The sequence below is a fragment of the Mirounga angustirostris genome, unplaced genomic scaffold, assembly GCF_029215605.1.
Source record: "Mirounga angustirostris isolate CCGP_5_RB_7025 unplaced genomic scaffold, mMirAng1.0.hap1 SCAF_12, whole genome shotgun sequence".
In the NCBI taxonomy this organism is placed as follows: domain Eukaryota; kingdom Metazoa; phylum Chordata; class Mammalia; order Carnivora; family Phocidae; genus Mirounga; species Mirounga angustirostris.
The window spans coordinates 104,281,245-104,300,118 of record NW_026991720.1 but is presented as its reverse complement, the minus strand read 5'-3'; the positions used below and the strand labels follow the sequence as shown (position 1 = coordinate 104,300,118).

General features: G+C 48.7%; 1 long non-coding RNA gene across 7 annotated transcripts; it reads left to right on the top strand.

The window, feature by feature from the left end:
• The first annotated feature begins 2,432 nt into the window (after window positions 1-2,432).
• Window positions 2,433-17,008, top strand: LOC135362135 (uncharacterized). Of its 7 annotated transcripts, none has more exons than XR_010406637.1 (5): window positions 2,433-2,505; window positions 2,844-11,733; window positions 12,733-12,810; window positions 13,946-15,323; window positions 16,670-17,006. It is a non-coding gene; the product is annotated as an uncharacterized LOC135362135 (long non-coding RNA). The 7 variants fall into 7 exon arrangements; XR_010406639.1 differs by having other exon boundaries at window positions 2,436-5,077; window positions 8,553-11,733; window positions 16,670-17,007; XR_010406638.1 differs by having other exon boundaries at window positions 2,436-3,039; window positions 3,484-11,733.
• The last annotated feature ends 1,866 nt before the right edge of the window (window positions 17,009-18,874 follow it).

Below are 18,874 nucleotides of genomic sequence, written 5' to 3'. Positions count from 1 at the left end.
GAAAAGTGCTGTGGAAAGCACTGTAGGATCGGCTAGCAATGCGGGGAGGCTCCGAGCCGCGAGAGGGACAACAGAGGCGGGCCGGCCAGACGCTCAGCGGGGAGCCGGGGACCAGCGCCCAGGGCCCCGTGGAAATCACTGCATCAGGGGGTCAGAGACCACGTCACCGCCACGGTTTGGGCTCAGGCAGAAGGCTACCCCTCAGCACCGTGGGGACAGACACTGGCCGCACGGGGCCAAGTCAGCCAACAAGAAACACCAACAAACCTTGGGCAGGGTGTTCTCGGTGTCCGGGCTGAGGGCACTCTACCAGCTAGTATGCCCAGTTTTCAACAAAACATGACAACAGAACAATGGCAGATTCTTCTTGCGTCTCATACATCCTAGGTGGGGGACAGCATGGGCCTTTGATCTAGAACTACCAATGGACACAGACCAAAAAAATAGCTCCTTAAAATGTCCGTTTGGGGGCGCCTGGGTGGCTCAGTCATTGAGCGTCTGCCTTCGGCTCAGGTCATGATCCCAGGGTCCGAGGGTTCGAGCCCCGCATCGGGGTCCCTGCTTGGCGGAAGCCTGCTTCTCCCTTCCCCACTCCCCCTGCTTGTGCTCTCTCACTTGTGTGCTAGCTCTCTCAAAATAAATTAAAAAAAAATATTTTTTTTAATTAAGGGCGCCTGGGTGGCTCAGTCGTTAAGCGTCTGCCTTCGGCTCAGGTCAGGATCCCAGGGTCCTGGGATCGAGCCCCACGTCGGGCTCCCTGCTCTGCGGGAAGCCTGCTTCTCCCTCTCCCGCTCCCTCTGCTTGTGTTCCCTCTCTTGCTGTCTCTCTCTCTCTGTCAAATAAATAAAATCTTAAAAAAAAAAAGTAAAAATAAATAAAACACCCATTTGCTTTGGCTAAGGATCGGGAGAAGCGAAATTGCTGTGGCCTGAATGTTTGTCCTTCCCCAGATTCCTCTGTTGGAGGCCGAATCATGGTATCAGCAGGTGGGGCTTTTGGGGGGCGAGTAGGTCACGAAAGTGGAGTCCTCGGAAATGGGGTTCGTGTTCTCCTAAGAAAGACGGGAGAGAGGTGAGCCTTTCTCCCCACTCGAGGACTCGGGGAGGGCAGCTGTCTGCAAGCTGGGAAGAGAGCCCCTCGGCGGACACCAAGTCCACTGGCACCTGGGTCTTGAACTCCCAGCCTCCCGGAGTGTGAGACGTAAGTATCTGCTGTTTGACTCACCCAGGCTGGGCAGTTCTGGGACAACAGCCCCGCTGAACCATAGAATACCCTTCTGGCAACACCTGTCCGATTCCCCCGCCAAATACCAGCTGAAAGCACAGGTTCCCACCGGGTACAGGGGGCTGAACAGTTAGTCTTGCACCCCCTCCACCACCCTGAGCTTTTACCTGGCGTGGACCAGTGTGGGAGGGGCCCCCAGGCAAAGCCAACTCGCCCGTGATGCACTAGCTCTCCAGTTCGGTGATGGGTCCATTTGCGTTCGCCCTATTATTACAATTTTCAGCTTATGCGGGTCACAAAAGTGGCAGATAATCATAAAACAGCTTGTAGAGGGAAAAAAAGATCACTTGTGTCTTATTTTCTTTCTCTCGTTCACGATATAACTTCTTTGGGCGAAGTCTCAAGCCCTTAACTTTTAGGACAAATGGAGGCTAATCCAATGTTCTCTCTCTCAAAAAGTCCATCTCTCTGCTGCAGAAAGCCATGGTTTAAGAGGTGACTCTGGGAACAAGAGAGAGGCATTTGGCCCACTGTCCCACTATTTCCAGACCTCTCCCTGTGATGGTGGATGAAGCCTTGGGCTGCTCCCCAAACCACCGGGGAAGGATGATACACAGAAGAAATACACCATGAGCAAGGCATCCTTTTGATGCCATTTGGAAATACTATTTGAAAATAAATACTATCCACCCGCTGTCTACACTGCGAAGGCCAAGAGTGGTATTCCTCTCTGGGGACTGGACCACACAGCTGTGATCTGTGCCCGCTTCTTCTGATTCTTGACGCTCATATCTTAATCAGTGTGCATTTCTGCACGCCCCTCCAGGACCGTGGCCCTCAGGGGTAACCTGAGTTGGTCACTTTCCTTCAGGCTCCCACCCTGCCTCGGGGGATTGCAGGGGAGGTGGGCACTGGAAGGGGAAGGAGAGAATTAAAAGCACCCAAATCGAGGGCAGGGTGCTTTTGGAAAGGGATCAGGACTCTGAAGGAAAACACAGCATGTTCTGAGGGAGGATGGGGATGTTTAAAGAAAAGATATTACACAGAACCACACTGTTAGCTAGATTTCAGACAGTAAGTAGATTACCAGGGAGAGATACGGGGAGAGAACATTCTGGAGATAAATCACTGAGCCTATCAGAGAGGAAGCTGATTCATTTCCTCAACTGTGTCTCGTTAGTGCATCCGTAAACGCCAGTCAAGCTGGACCGGGTGCCAAGTCCAGACTCTCAGACGCTCCCATCCCGGACCCCGGTCGTAAGAAGAGGGACATCTTGCGGGGTAGGACCCACGGGCTGCCCGTCTGCCCCCTCCACCTGTCCCCCGGCTCTCAGCCCCTCCAAGCTGCAGACACGATTCTGGGATTGCAGGGATGGGAGAATACCGTCCTTCCAGGGGACCCTTGTGGCTCATTTATCCTGCGGGCCCGTCAGCATCTCCGAGAGTGCTCACCAGATGCGGAGCTCCCAGATATTCTCCCTGGCCACTGCAGCCCCACAGGCCACACGTGTCTCCAGAGATGTCCTCTGAACATGGGTGCCGGGCACTGAGCCCCAGGTCCTGCCCGAGGTGAGACCAGCACCTAGGCAACTTGGTTCACACCTGTCTTTCTCCTCAAGCTCTGCCGTGCTGATGTCGCTGCAGCAGAATGAAGTTTGAACAGGTCACGTGATGCGTGGACGGCACCAGGCTTCGGTTACGATGACAGACGGGCACAGGGCTCCCCGCACAGTCTCCGGCCACAGATGCACACAAACGCATGCACGTACCCTCTCTCTCATCCCGTGTTCGTGGCTGGCAGGTGGCTCAAACACCGTAAGCAACAGATTAGATATATTAGCTTTTAGAGAAAACAGTCTTTCTGCTAAAAACGATCTTGTGGGTCTGGGTTGGGCAGGCTGCCTTTAACTGAACTCATGCCCTGGATGCTGGCTGCTTCTCATTTCACTTTTCTGCTTCAAAACATCACCCTGGGTCCAGACAGAGCAATGGAGCCCCCACAGCCCAGCAGCCCAAAGGACGGCCTTTTCGATCCCCGCTTATCGTCCCGCTCAACGCCCAATCATGGGCTAATGGCAAGTGCGTGCATGCAAAGCAGTTCTGCATTTTCTGTAAACACTGCCGATACACGTGTTCTCTACCAAGGGAAGGTCCCTCTCCTAAAAAATCTAACTAAACATCATGAACAACATAACACATATTTTTCATTTGGGGGCTGGTCTGTCAGGATGCTCAAAGCTTTACAATGTGCACGTTTAGTTTCAAAGGCTTCTGTGGCATGGATCTTAAAGAGTCACGTGGGAGAGGGGGTCTGCAGGAGAGCGTGTCACGGAGCGAGCGTGAGGATGCAGCGCAGCCGGGGCTCCGGCTGGTCCAACCCCCCTTCGCAAACGGCACCCGGGGAGACAGGAAGACGGTTTCCCCTGACGCTGGATCCGTCTGGAAATACAGGCTCCCCTGCACGGAAGGAAGCTCGTTGTGCAATGTGGAGAAACGGCGAGGACGGCGGATTTGTCATGGAGCAACTCAGCGGAAACAGGAAACAAGACGGTGCGTCTCAACGGAAAGGTCTGTTTGGGAAAATGGCAAGATCGGGCCCGGTCAGGCCCACGATCATGGCTCCGAAGCGCTGCTCAAGCGTGCGTGACTCAGCATTCCTGCAGCTAGAGTCAAGCATCAAAGAGAACACAGCTCCCTCCGGACGGTTTCAGAGAGTTGTGTTTCCCAGCCACTTTCAGACACGCCACGCTGGGCCCCGGCCAGGTTCCCCCGTGGTTGCCAGGGACCGGGTCTGTTTAGAGCGCACTTGAGTAAGATTAAACTCTGTGAACTTTATCTTGTTTACCGATCACGCAGCGAGACAACATGCAACCAACAGACACTGGTGACGCTGGAGGACGCGGAGGATGCAGGGTTCAGGTCTGCACGTGGGGGTGTCAGTGAAAGGTCTGCTACCAGCACCAGCAAACGTGTGCTGGGTTCCCTGCCATCTGGTTGGAAGCCTCAGCGGGGAGCCAGCTGGCCTCGGGGACCCTGCGCGTCTCTGCTTAGGGACCGTCTCAGGGGCAGACCCCCTCCTACGTTCCGACAACCAAGGCTCCGGGAGCTGGAAATCGACCAGGAGCTGTTACATAACCATCCTAATAGAAAATCGTCCACCCTCTGCCCAAACGCTTGCATTAATTCTAGCAGTTTTCTCGCCCACGTGGATGAAGGGACTCCCAGACCACTGTCCTAGGTGGCCCGTGACGCGAAGCCTACTTGCCGTGCCAGACTTCTCAGCAAAGGGTTGGCCGTGGAAGGGATGCAGGGAGGGTTGCCCACCGCGCATCTCCGGGATCACCACTCCCTTCCGGGGGCTGGTCCTCCGTCTCTCGCACATGTCCGCCGTGTCAGCCCATCCTCCCGGCAGCCCCGGCGGGCCTTGCCTGGGGTTTCGCCTCAGAGCTGATTGGCTGGAGCCCCAGAGATGCTGAGTGAATCTGCCTCGAACCACGCACCCCATGCGTGGGGGAGGTGGATCGTCAAATCTGGTTCTTCCCCTCTCAGGTTGGGGGAGTTTGCTCTCAGGAAGACGAGTCGCTGGAACGCATAGCCGTCTGCTTCTCGAGACTATTTCCTACCCGTGGAGAGCTTCCTGTCAAGATGGACATGACCTGCTCCAAAGGATGCTGTGCAAGGGACCGCCATGCACGGTGGTGGGTGCCTTTACCTACAAAACCTGGGGCTCGATGACTGCTTCAGTCCAGGTGAGCAGGCGGGGATCCCACTGACCCTGCCCTGCCCACACTCTCGTGAGGGACCCTGCTCCCTGCCTCTGAGTGTCTTAAACACCAACAGGGAAGACACTTTGGTAAGTGACTTATTAGAGAAATAGATGACTTTGGTGGCCTCTGTGTCTTCAAATGTGAGTTGCAGTAATGAGAGGCTTGGTCAACGTGTTGGCCTCACCTGATGCATTAACCTGCATCCAGTTACCAGGAAACAAGACCGTGTGTCTAAATGGAAATTTAGGGGCGCCTGGGTGGCTCAGTCATTAAGCGTCTGCCTTCGGCTTGGGTCAAGATCCCAGGGTCCTGGGATCGAGCCCCACATCGGGCTCCCTGCTCCGCGGGGAGCCTGCTTCTCCCTCTCCCACTCCCCCTGCTTGTGTTCCCCCTCTCACTGTGTCTCTCTCTGTCAAATAAATAAATAAATAAATAAATCTTAAAAAATAAATAAATAATAAATAAATGGAAATTTAGACAAAATCACCTCAATTTCCAATCCTGATCCAAAAAAAGTAGAGAAGGAGAGAGGGAGGGTGGGGGAGGGAGGGAGAGAGAGAGACTGAGTCCCGGACAGGAGAGGCGGGAGGAACTGGGGGGGCAGGAGAGTCTGCGTCCAGCGCAGCAGAGGGGTGTGCGCGACGCATGAGGGAAAGGACCAGCTAGAGCATCAGGCACCTTGAATGGGTTCCATTACGTTCAGACACACATAATTGGAGCTTTACCGTATGTCAGTTCAGTTATTTGGGACAAACCTCCAGCCTCGGGACGAGGCGCAGGCTCGCAGCCGAGGGGCTGATGGCCGCTCAGGGCCACCCTTGGCAAAGACAGAAGAGGCTCAGAGGGAGCAGCAGGGCGAGCCCAAGCACCTGCACACACAGCAAAGACGAGCTGCCTTGCATTTCTCATCACCACCGTCAGTAGCCTCCGAGCCCGAAGTACAAACAGGCCGGTCCAAGCTGATGGACACCGGGGCTCTTGGGCCGCTTGGGGCTCAGGGCGGCGGCTGCTTTCCCCCAACTCAGCAGCCCCCGGGCTGTCCTGGGGATCTGTTTCCTCCACCCCCAAGGCACCCCCGTCCTCCGTTTCTGGAGTTTCCCGACCGACCTGCGGTGCAGGGTCTCCGGCCTTCCAGGTGATGCCGACTTGAACTCTCCCCATGGCACCCCCATTGTTACTGAACTCTCCCCATGGCACCCCCATTGTTACTGAATTGGACATAAGCCAAGGAGACTTTCCTGCGCCACCGTTTTACTGCTGTAAGAACCACTGGCTTGCAGACAGGAGGAAACAGGAAGGAAGCAGGCGGCCTGGGAACTGGGTCTGCGTCCCTGGAGAGCTCTTGCCAGGGGCCGGTTCCTTCTCCAGATCATGCCTGCGAGTCTCTCTCACTGCTTGGTTTTCTCCACGATCCCTGTGGGTGGGGCTGGAGGCCACCTCCTGTCCTTCTCACCCCAGATGACCTTTCTCCAAGGAAGATGCCTTTCTCAACATGAAGCCGGAGACACAGCTGAGAGGCCAAGGGCTGAGAATAAAGGGAGAGTCCCTGCCTGTCCCGGACTCCTGTGCAGTCAGTTACAGAGCCGCCGACACCACGTGAGGGTCTCGAGGTGCCCCGTCTCCCTCCTCGGCGAAGGACTGCTGGAGGCAGAGGGGACTTTAGGACTTTCTTCTCACCTCAGCCAGCATGCGTCCCCCAGGGAGCCTGCCTCATACCTGGACAGGTGGGTCCAGCAGGTGCTTACCTCCAGCGGGCCTTCCTGTCCAGTCGGTAATGATGTCAGATCCCCATTCCTTGGAATGAAGTCTGCAGAATAAGATTTATCCAGAGCTGCCGCCGGAGCCTCCCCTGCCTGCCTCCAGGCTCAGCCCCAACATTCGGGGGCTTCTCATTAGATTTTCTTAAAGAAAAACCTTTCATCATCTAAATCAAAAGTGACCAACGAAGAACTTGGGAACTATTGAATGACATCATTTTGAAAGGACACTTTTAGCTTTGCTACCTGATTTTGTCAAGCACTTGTCTCATGAAAACTCAGCTTCTCTTGGAAATGATCACGGGCGATCTAAACAAGTCAGTGGATGTCCGTCTGTCCTTCCTTCCTTCCCTCCTTCTCTCCCTCCTCCTTCCCACCCTCCTTCTTGTCTTTCTTTGAATTTGGAGGATTCCAAGTGTTTTTTAGAAGTTGAAACTTTTTGATTCCATAAATTATTAAATATTTGCTTTCAGAAGTGATTGACTCGTACCATGGAATCAAGCATAATGCAAATACGTAAAGATTGGAATCTCCAATGAAATCCATATTGACGTGGAGTTTACTGATTCTCCTCGATGGTAGAAGCGCGGAGGAGAGCAGGTTGCTCACGGAAGCCTGTGTTGGGCACACAGATCCCCAGAAACAATCGGAGCACGTCCACGGAGGCAGGTCTAGGGAAAGGAGCCACCTTGGGGGTGTTATTGGGCAGACGTCCTGACATAGAGGTCAAGCCAGCCTCCCGAGGTTTCAATTGGCCTCAACTCCTTACTCCCTGGGCTTTGGCCTCATCATCTAGAACAGCAGTGACCGTGTCCGCAAGCCTGTTGTCAGAGCCTCCGTGGGCCCATCTCTGAAACGCTCTTTGCAGCGACGCATGTAGGGCTCACAGAACAGGGCTCTGCCAACCGGTCATCTTCTTTCTGCTGCTAGGCAGTTGTTCGGGAGCAGGTAATCCACCACTCTGAACCTCAGTCTCATGCCCCATTCTGACTTCATGCAAGGAGACGACTGGGGGTGGTGCCGGGCAGGGAGGTGCTCTGGGGGTTACCTGCCGACCGAATCCCAGAACGGGAGGACCCTTCTGGACCCTGCGGGCCATGCGGTCCATGAACTTGTCCCTCCCTGTGCTTTCTTCCCCAGAAGGCTCCGTGGGAGTGGGCTTTCCTCAGTCAGCATGCAGACTCCTGGGACAGCCCAGGGCAAGCGTGTTCATGTTTCCAGTAGCTTAGTGATTACCAACTCTGGGCTTTGTGAAGTTACGCATTTTTCTCTAGCTTTCCACCCATCCGCTCAGTTGTGCTCCATGAAGTACGTGGCTGTGGTCAGAGCCTCCGACACTGGAGACAGGCTGTCCTGTGCTGACTCGAACCCCCGGTCCTCCGTGTCCCTCCCACGGCAAACTGAACCCATGACCTTGCTGCGTCTCTCCCACCCCACTCCGTGTGCGTGTGTGACCACCGCAAGGCGCTTTCGGGAAACTGCTCTGGACTGAGGTCTTAGGATGCTATCCACGAGAATATTATATTGAGGTCAATTCCTTACCAAGTCCTAGGTTCCTTTTTCTCTGTTTTGTTTGTTTGTTCGTTTGTTTTTTGGCTTTCTTTAGATCACTGTAACTAGGATAAAACATTTGAGCTGAGGAAATATTTAATAGGATCTGTGTTAAACAAGGAATAAGTAAATCATCTGGAAAGGAATACGTTACTTGAGCCTAATCTGTACCTTTTTGTGATCTTCTGAAAATGTTTACATAACTGTTCTCTTTGTGTTTTTAATACTCCTTGTTCTTCTTGGTTCGGGCCAGAGTGTGAGGCAGACACGCCAAGATAGCAAAAGAGTGATTTTCCTGATGTCTGCACTTCAAATACAAAGAAGCCCACAGTAGAATGATGTTGGCCTCCTCCCTTCTGTACCCCAGATGCAATCCAAAACCCAGAAATGAAAGATTGAAGTAACCCTCTTTAGTGTCCATGATCCCGTCTTCATTTCTCTACCATAAATAACTCGTAGAGACTCCAAAGATACACGTGCAATATGGTTAAAACAAGGAAAACCTTGGGTGGGGAGAGGTCCAAACACGTCGGTTACCCAGGGCGTTGCCATGATAATCGGACAGCAAGCGGACCACTTCCGGGCACCTTCATAGTCGAGGAGAAAGGAAAGACACTGTCACTCAAACACCTGTTGTTATCTTCTTAAGAAGGAAAATGAAGGGGCGCCTGGGTGGCTCAGTCGGTTACTCGTCTGCCTTCAGCTCAGGTCATGATCTCAGGGTCCTGGGATCGAGTCCCGCATCGGGCTCCCTGCTTAGCGGGGAGTCTGCTTCACCCTCTCCCTCTGCCTGTCACTCCCCAGTTGTGCTCTCTCTTTGTCTCAAGTAAATAAATAAAAACTTTAAAAATAAAGAAGAAAACTGAAGTCACATCTATGATGGATAAACTATTCCCAGCATTAAATTCCAAAAGGAATGTACTGTGCCTTTGGACCTTGAGGGGTCATCGTCTAGCACGACATATAAAAGCTCTCGGAAAGGTTTTCTAAGTCACAGGTGTGACATGCTTGCGGGAACAAAACTAAAAAGATCCAGCTGCCTCTACATTCGGGGATCAAATTTACTAGAAAGACATGTGTGCCTCCGTCAGCCACTTCGTAAGTTGATTTTGTTGCCACTTTGTCATCCTAAATCACTTCTGTGCACTACCAGAATCAAGGGGCAAAGAACCTGACCTGGACTAAGCATACCGCCGAGCTTACAGTCAATGTGAGGGAAACTCCTGGTGACTTGGTTCATTTCACCCAACCGTCTGTATAAATGTCTTGAATAACGTGGGACTCATCGAGGAGAGGAGATGGGGAAATCGGTATTCCAGAGAAGATGGGGTGGGGAACGCAGACAGGTGCAAGATCCAAGCACCTACAGGTTTCCCTCCGGGCAGGGGCTGGGAATGCATCTTCCCCTCTTTGCACTGAGTTAGGAAAAATATCTAAAAATTAACAATCAAAGGACATAGAAGGGGTGTGTGGTCAAAAGCAAAAGCCCACTGTAACCACTATTAAGTTTCTTGTGAATCTCAGACATTTGTGATGCACCGGCAAGCATAGGTTCTTGGATAGGTTACGCACATTTTTACATAAAGTTGGTATTACTATTTAGTTTTCTCTTTGCTAACAATATACCCTGGGCATCTTTCCACAATAGTATGAACAGATTCTCCTTCTATATTTAACATCTGCATAGTGTATCCAAATGTTCAGGTGCCTCGTGAGAAGTAACTGGCTCTCGATCAGTGGGCATGTAGATTGTTCTCAGTTTTTACTATTATGAAAAAAAAATCTGGAGTCAATATCCATGTACACTTATGCACATGTATCCGGAGGATAAAGTTTTCAAGTTGGATCAGACAGCATTGACATTTAAAATTCCAGTCCGGATAGCTGAATTACCCTCCAAACAGACTGGATTCACGTTACCCGCAACACTGTGTGACCAGGATGCGCCCCACTCACCCAAACGAACACTGAAAACAAACAGGTCAGCCAAGTTTTTCTTTGTTCTTACATTAAAAAAAATTTTTTTATGCATAAGTTTTAAAGTATCTGATGCTTAGTTTTGCTGGAGGGGGTCAACATGATATCCCCCTTTTTCTTTTCAAATGGCAAGCAGTTTCCCCTAAGACCAATGATTAAATATCCCTTTTCTGCAAACTGGAAATGTACAAATTCAAAGCCAGGAAACAATTACCAAGTGCCTTCTAAATATACAAAACAGTGCTAGCCACCCACCACGTAACGTGGTCCGTGCCTCAAGCTTTGGAAGACTGTGCTGATGGGGGACAGGGGGTTGCAAACACAATCGGCTGGTGTGTGGCCTAAGGGTCATATCATATCACAGCATAATCTCTGGGTGGCTTTCTTAGGGGATAATTGCAAACTCGCCAGGAAGAGATGGTGGGAGGCTTTGCGAAGGACCGACGTAGCCATCGACACGGGAGCTGATGGATTTGGGGAACAGAACGAGCTCAGCACCACAAAAGTCCAGTTGGAGTTCCTGTCCTTCACCTGGAAGGGGGGCCTGAGGTCCCCACCAGAGCAATTTGCCCATAGGCTCCAACTACAGGTATTCCCGGACGATGGGCACAGAGGGGCCAGGACAGAGGGAGCATGTCCGTGAGAGCATGGAGGCCTGGAGTGACGAGCACGCGTGCGGGGCCCCGGGGTGGAAGGCGAGGAGGCTGGGTTTGGGTGCGAGCGTTCGCTGAACTCAGGAGTGGTGCTGTGTGTCCAGTGGGAACACGGAGCGCACTCACTGGTCCTGCAGAGAGCTCCACCCAGCTGCACTTATGGAGACTCGCTGCGTGCCCTTGGCCTTCGCTGGGCAGCACAGACCTCACGACGGACAGTGGTAACATCTGTTTCTTGTACACAGTACCTGGCCCAGGGGCCCCATAGACATTTACTGAACGAGTCAGTAATGCACTGGGGTGACTGTGAACATGCAGGCGATTAGGAGCCTGCATAAAAATCCGTCAAATGTTCCAAGTCACGGCGGGCAGGTGTCGGTACGGAGGACGGGGGTTCGCATGGATGATCCCAGACTCGCTTTGTCGTCCTAGCCTCAACTGGCTGATGAATGGCGATCAGTCATGTCGGGCCAGAGCGAGGGTCCAAGCACAGATGCGTCTCCGTGATTGAGCTCACTTACTTACACAAATGGAGCGAATCTCTTGGGCGAAATTTGGAAAATCCTGAGACGCCAGTGAAGAAAGCAAACCCCCCACCACGCCACCACCGAAGGCGCCACCGGTAAAGTTACAAGTGACAGGGAGACCGGACTTGAGCGTTCCTGGAGCGGACAACCCTCGAAGCCACGTCAACAAAACTAAACCTGGTGTTTCACGAACATGAACGAAACCTGACTTAACTGATTTCTTGTAAACGCCTCTGAGGATTGTCAAAGAAATTCAAGTCGCCTTCCTGAAAATGGGGTAAGACAATCACTTTTAGCCAATCCCCCCGCCGTCTGGAGATGCCCAGCGTCTTAACCAACCACCGTCGAGGGTGAACCTGCTCATCGGTGCTTTGCAGGCCCCCCCCCCGAGCCCCCCTGTGCCCCGAGCTCCCCGTTGGTTCAATCTGGAAGCTCCCTCCCCCTTGGCTGTTTTTCCACACACGCTAAACTCTTACGAAATAGTAGTTATCGATTTGGGGTTGTTAATTTTGCTATTTCTGGATTTTTGACATCACCATTACTATTTCAGTATCTAGCCTCTCAAACTTGGGACTTATTTCTTTACTAAAATGATGCTTTTATTCAAAACCATAGCAAAATAATGTTCTGTGCCACTAAACGCAGGTTGGGCAGATGTTTATAACCCGCTGCCTAGCACTCCCCTCCCTCCCTCCTCCCTTCCACCTCCTCCCCTTCCCCCTCCTCCCCTCCTCCTCCCCTTCCCCCTCCTCCTCTCCACCTCCTCCCCTTCCCCTTCCTCCCCTCCTCCTCTTCCCCTTCCCCCCTTCCCTGCTCCTCCTCCCCTTCCCCCTGCCCCCTCCTCCTCCCCTTCCCCCCTGCCCCCTCCTCCTCCCCCTCCTCCCCCTTCCCTTCCTCCCTCCTCCCCCTCCTCCCTCCTCCCCCTCCTCCCCCCTTTCCTTCTGCTCTCCTCCCCCTCCTCCCCTTCCTGGGGGAGCAGAGTGCTGTCATAAGGGGAGCTAGGGCAATTCACAGTCGCTCACACCCGTTCCCCAGGCTGGGCCAGCGGCAGTCCTTGCTCTACCGATGACCCCACTTGCAGGCCATGGGACTGGCACCCATGTTAGGGAGCAGGGTGAGCACTGGTGCTCAGGATGGTAACCAGCACAACCAGAGAGGCTGTGGGTGCGCCTCCCCCAGGCAGGCCTCTGGGTCAGAATGTGAACTCCTCAAGTTTTTACAACATGTAGCTAAGTTGTCCAGAAAGTTTGTATCCATTTCCATTCTTGCCATTTAGCCTAGGGAAGCCGTGCATCTCTGCTCCCAGGAAAACAGCGCGGATCCACCAGAGACACACTCACGTGCAACTCGTCAGGTATGACGTCAACAAGTGTCCACTAGTTTATTTACCTTGTGCTTCTTTTATTACTGGGGATTTGATTTTTTTTTTTCCTTTTTCTTTTCTTTCTTTCTTTCTCTTCTCTTTTGCTGTTGTTTTGAGTTGTTACTGTGGCTCATTTCTTCTCCTTCAATGCTTTGCCCATTTATAATATTTGTTCAATTGCCTCTGAGAACATTTTTCAATCATGAGCATCAAAGAGCTGTTTCTTTAAGAGTAGCAATACTTTTAGATCGTTTATATTTTAATTGCTTTTTAAAATGATACTGTTTCTTATTTCACATTATTCTAACATGTGTAGTCTTTCTCAGGCAGGTCTTCTTCTGCCTTAAAAATGACTCCATGTTCTTAAAAAATGTTTCTGTTTGAATGTTTTCCTGTTAAATTTTAATCATAAACAAATGCATTGTTTCAGTTATGAGTATGACAATTAGCTCGCCAGTTTTCTATCCTTTCCTTCTATGTTTGTAACAATGCCTTACTCTTACAGTAACATTGTTAAACAAGAACTAGTCTGTTTCCTCAAAATCACTTCTTTTTCCCATTTATCTGCCTCTCTGTTGTGCTGTCTGTGGCCGTCTTTTAGTTATAATTTTATAATGCATCTTATCATCTAAAATGGTAAGCTCACCATTGACTTTTTTATTAAAGTTTTTTTTTTTTTATTTGAGAGAGAGAGAACAGGAGTGGGGGTGGGGGGACAGTGGCAGAGGGAGAAACAGGCTCCCCACTGAGCAGGGAGCCCGACCTGGGGCTCGGTCCCAGGATCCCAGGATCATAACCCGAGCTGAAGGCAGATGCTTAACAGACTGAGGCACCCAGGTACCCCATCACCATTGATTTTTAAAAATATTTTCAGGGATACTTTTAGATTTTTTCCACCAGACGAATGTTATCATCATGTTACATAATTATACATTCCATCAGAATTCCACTGTGGTTATAATGGATAATTTGGGGAGTGTTAAAATATTTTTAATGAAAAAATTATAGTTTATTATCATCATTTATGCACATGGCCTTTTTTGTGTTATTTTCCTACACTTGTATCCTAATGGGCCCAATATTTGTCCCTATTATAATTGAGCTCATATCTTCCCCTATGTAATAGCAACTTGGATGTAGATTTTATAGCAGCATCCTAAATGCCTATAAAGCTGTCCCCCACCTTCGGAACTAAGAGCATCTCAGCCCTGTCCCCTGAGGAACAACGACGATTGTGAATTTTGTGCATCTTGCCGTCATCCCTCCCAGATGTAATAGTAACTATCATATGTAAGTGTTCCATAAATATCAGCTATTATTAGCCATAAACATTACCTTTAAGTCTTTAAGTAATCAGCCTCATATATGTTAAAAAGAAAATCTTATTTGTCCAGTTCTCCAAAAATCAAGACATCTTTAGATGGTTTCTGTACCAAATGTCCTTATTTTTGATCAGCAGGCCATCTTTTAAAGAACCATCCCATACCCAATCTATCTCTTGTATCCAGAGGTAGTTATGTCCAGTCAGACTTCCCTACACAGTAATGTGAATCACTGGAGAGGTAGCAGGAGATAAGAAACGCTCAATTCATACAGCTGAGCTCCATAAAGATGCATCTCTATCAACGTTACCCCAGTTCCTGTCCTTCCTGAGATCTGCTGTTCAGGTTGTCCTTCAAGTCTATCCTTCCAATAATTCTCTTTTTCCTTTTAACACAGCCAGAACTTGTGTATCTTACAAAGAACCCAATCTGATACAGTTAGGTAATATGAAATCACTCTATAAAAAGGAGGGTTCACAAACACAATTGCCAAAAATCAAACTGAACATTATTAAAACGAGAAGATTTTACTGTTTGTCAAGTATTAGAAAATGGCATCATATTACATGTTATACACCATGACTTTCTTTTTCATGTTTCGTGTTTCGATCACAAGCTGTGTTAGTGCTGACGACGGCCGCAGTTCATTCATTTTCATTGCTTATAGTATTTTGTTGGGTGTAAGACCTCAGTTTAATTCAGCAGTTTTCCACGGATGGCTATTGGAGTTGTTTCCATTACTTCAGTCATGAAGAAATTATGCTTTTAATTGCATTACACCTGGCATGGACTTATAAAACCAGCGAAAAATAAATAAATAAATAAATAAATAAATAAATAAATAAATAAATAAAAAGGAGGAAAATGAGTTAGATGAAACCCAGGTGGCCAGATGGAGGACCGTTGAATCTGGCTGAAGAATGTGTCGGGGGTGGTGTGCTATTCTGCGTGTTTCTGCGTGGGTCATTTAAAAACTTTAAAATTGGCAATTTGGAAAAAATAGAATTGAAAACTACTACCTTGAATTTGTTTACAAGACACTGGTAGACAAGAGCTTTATTCCTCCAGCAGCCAGATTTAGGAACAGAATCGCCGAGTCCAAAGCCTCTGGATGGAAGCACTGACGCCAGTTGTCTCCAGGGACACAGAAATTCCTTAGATCCTGGTGCACCCCAACACCTGGTATTATTTAACTGTTTTTTTTTATTATTATGTTATGTTAATCACCATACATTAAAACCTTAGTTTTTTTATTTCTATTTTTTATTATCATGTTATGTTAATCACCATACATGACATCATTAGTTTCTGATGTAGTGTTCCATGATTCATTGTTTGTGCATAACACCCAGTGCTCCATGCAGAACGTGCCCTCCTTAATACCCATCACCAGGCTAACCCATCCTCCCACCCCCCTCCTCCCCAGAACCCTCAGTTTGTTTTTCAGAGTCCATCATCTCTCATGGTTCGTCTACCCCTCCGATTTCCCCCCCTTCATTCTTCCCCTCCTGCTACCTTTTTTTTTTTCTTAACATATATTGCATTATTTGTTTCAGAGGTACAGATCTGAGATTCAACAGTCTTGCACAATTCACAGCACTTACCAAAGCACATACCCTCCCCAGTGTCTATCACCCAGTCACCCCATCCCTCCCACCCCACCCCCCACTCCAGCAACCCTCAGTTTGTTTCCTGAGATTAAGAATTCCTCATATCAGTGAGGTCATATGATACATGTCTTTCTCTGATTGACTTATTTCGCTCAGCATAATACCCTCCAGTTCCATCCACGTCATTGCAAATGGCAAGATTTCATTCCTTTTGATGGCTGCATAATATTCCATTGTATAGATATACCGCATCTTCTTTATCCATTCATTGGTCGATGGACATCTTGGCTCTTTCCACAGTTTGGCTATTGTGGACATTGCTGCTATAAACATCAGGGTGCATGTACCCCTTCGGATCCCTACATTTGTATCTTTGGGATAAATACTCAGTAGTGCAATTGCTGGATCATATGGTAGCTCTATTTTCAACTTTTTGAGGAACCTCCATACCATTTAACTATTTTTAAAAATCTGAATTTCTTTTCATATGTTTCTGTCCCATTTATATTCCTTGTGGAAAATCCTTATTCCTGTATTTTGCAAATTTTCAAAACAAGGTTATTTGTGTTCTTCTTCCTTTCTTGCTAATTAGGAGTTCTGGTTTCTGTTTTTGTCTTTTAATATATTTTGTATGTGAAATTTTGGTGCTTTTTTCTTTTATTCTCTTTTTACTTGCCTCTCAGTGTTTTCTGATGAACAAATGTTCTTAATTTGAATATAGTTGAATCAATCTTTTTATTCTTAGCAATTTTTGTGTATTATTTTATAAATCATTCCTTGATTTATGGTCCATAAAGATATCCTCCCATATATCTTTCTAAATGTTTCAGAGTTTAAAAAAATGTGTTTCAGAGTTTTGCATTTTGCACTTAAATCATTTGAGTCCAACTAAATTTGTATGTTATTATTTTTTGGCAGGAATTCACTTTTCTTTTGTTCCATGTGGATAACATGCCTAGAACACTTTTTTCCCCTCTCTTGGCCAGTGTGCCTCCTTCTCCCAGCCTTCAAAGTGGAAATGATGCTGTGAGTGTCCATGTTAGACCATCAGGTGGGCGAGGAGGTCCGTCAGAAAAGCCACCATTAAGGACAGAAGGAGCCTACACTACTAATGAGCATCAAGCCTCCAGCTGAGACATCTGACAGACTTACTCTGTTGGAGAGGAAAATAAAAACTAATTCAATTCATTAACCTCTGGTGAATCTGTATTAAAATTTAACAATTAAATATAAACCCTAAAATAGAGTTCCATGTGTATTCACATCTTCCCCCCATTTACTCCTAACTCAGTTTTTCATTTGTGTAGAGTTAAATTTAATTACTAATATGTGGTATTGATTCTGGTAATGATTTTCATCAAATGCATTTTTATATTCATGGACAAGAATGAGGCAGTAAATGTATGGGACCCTTGCTTTGAAATTCTAGAATCCCTTGCCTCCTCCAGCTGACAATGTTCTGGGAGGATCTTTCATCACACTTACTGTGACTGACTCTCTCCATCCTCCCATGAAAGACCTCTGTTCAAGACCTTCAAAGTATATGAAGCAAAAGTGGATACAGCTAAGAATAGAGAGAAACAAAATCAAAATGATGTTTGGGGATTTTAACACTCTACTCTCAACCATTGATACAATGAATAGACAGAAAATTAGCCAAGATATAGGACTGATTGCCACCAAGAGCCAGCAGGATTGGATGGACATGCAGAGAACACTCTACTCAGAATTAGCAGGATACACACTCTTCAAGCCCGCATGGCAAATTGGCCAACCCAGACCAAATCCTGGTCATGAAAGACGACAACAACAATAAATTTAAAAGAACTGAGACCACACAGGGTGTGCTTTCTCACCACGGTGGAATCAAACTCTGGAAGTCAACAGCAAAATATTCAAGCAACTTGGAAAATAAATTATACACTTCTTGTGTATAAATTACAAACCTTGGGTCAAAAGGAAGTCTCAAAGGAAATTAAAAAATATGTAGAACTGAGTGTAAATGAATAAAACACATCAAGACTTGTGGGATGAGGGGATGCTAGTCCAGACAGGATAGCGTAGACCTAGTTCCCCTGCACGTCCAGCTCTGCAGGACTAGAAACCCTACAAAAGGCACAACCGCAGACAAAGGGGAACTCTGCAAGGTCCTAAGAAAGACGACAGCTGGTTTGGGGCCCCAGGACTGGAGGACAAACCCAACAGTAGATGGTCTGTGTCCCCTTACCCAGACCAGGAAGACCAAGAATAACTTGGCATTTTCTGCCCCCCCCCTCACCACAACAAAGGACTGCCCTGGAACATTGTTCCTTGTGGATGGAGTCTGCACCCCTCATACCCCGTGAGGACAGTCTGACACCGTGGAGAGGGGTCGATTGGGAGCCCCACCAGAAATAAGTGGCCAGAGAAGGTACTCCCCTTCCCCACTGGGCCTGACATTTCTGGGCCAAGAGATACTGAGGTGGGCCAGTGGGACCTACCTAGAGCAAGTACCCCATCCTGGAAGCCTCTTTGTCTCCACAGACCTGGGGCCCCTCTCCCTGACCAGGACACCCAGTCAAGCAGGTGGAACCAGGAAAAGGCCCACAGCCACAGCAAGCAGACAGCCTGAGAAACCTCTTTCCAATGTCCTTACACACCCAATCCCACTCAAAGACACCTCCCAGCCCTCCCCAGCTGAAAGACATCAGACACTCAGCCTGGGGACGCCCTTTGTGCTTCCACAGGTAACAACAGCAAGGATGAGTGGGAGGTGCGGGGCCACCTGGTTAATGTATCAAGCCGAAATGACACAGGAACTCTGAAAAGCAAACTTCCAATGGAACCGGATCCCACAAATGCAGACCAAGTACCCCCCTCCCCTAAATCTAAGAAAGGGGACTTCCTGCCAAGATGAAAGGTTCTGTAGAATCTGGAGCCTCCTAACATTGTAGGCCAAATGACTAGGATGCAGCAGAAAGTCACCCATCACCCCAAGGACCAAAGAAATCACACCTTGAATGAAAAAAGACACTCAGTTGAGGCCAAGACAAATCAGATGCTGGAATTACCTGAAAATTACGAATTATCATGGGAAAATGTGTAAAAATAGGCAATCTCAGCAGAGAAATAGAACTCACAGAA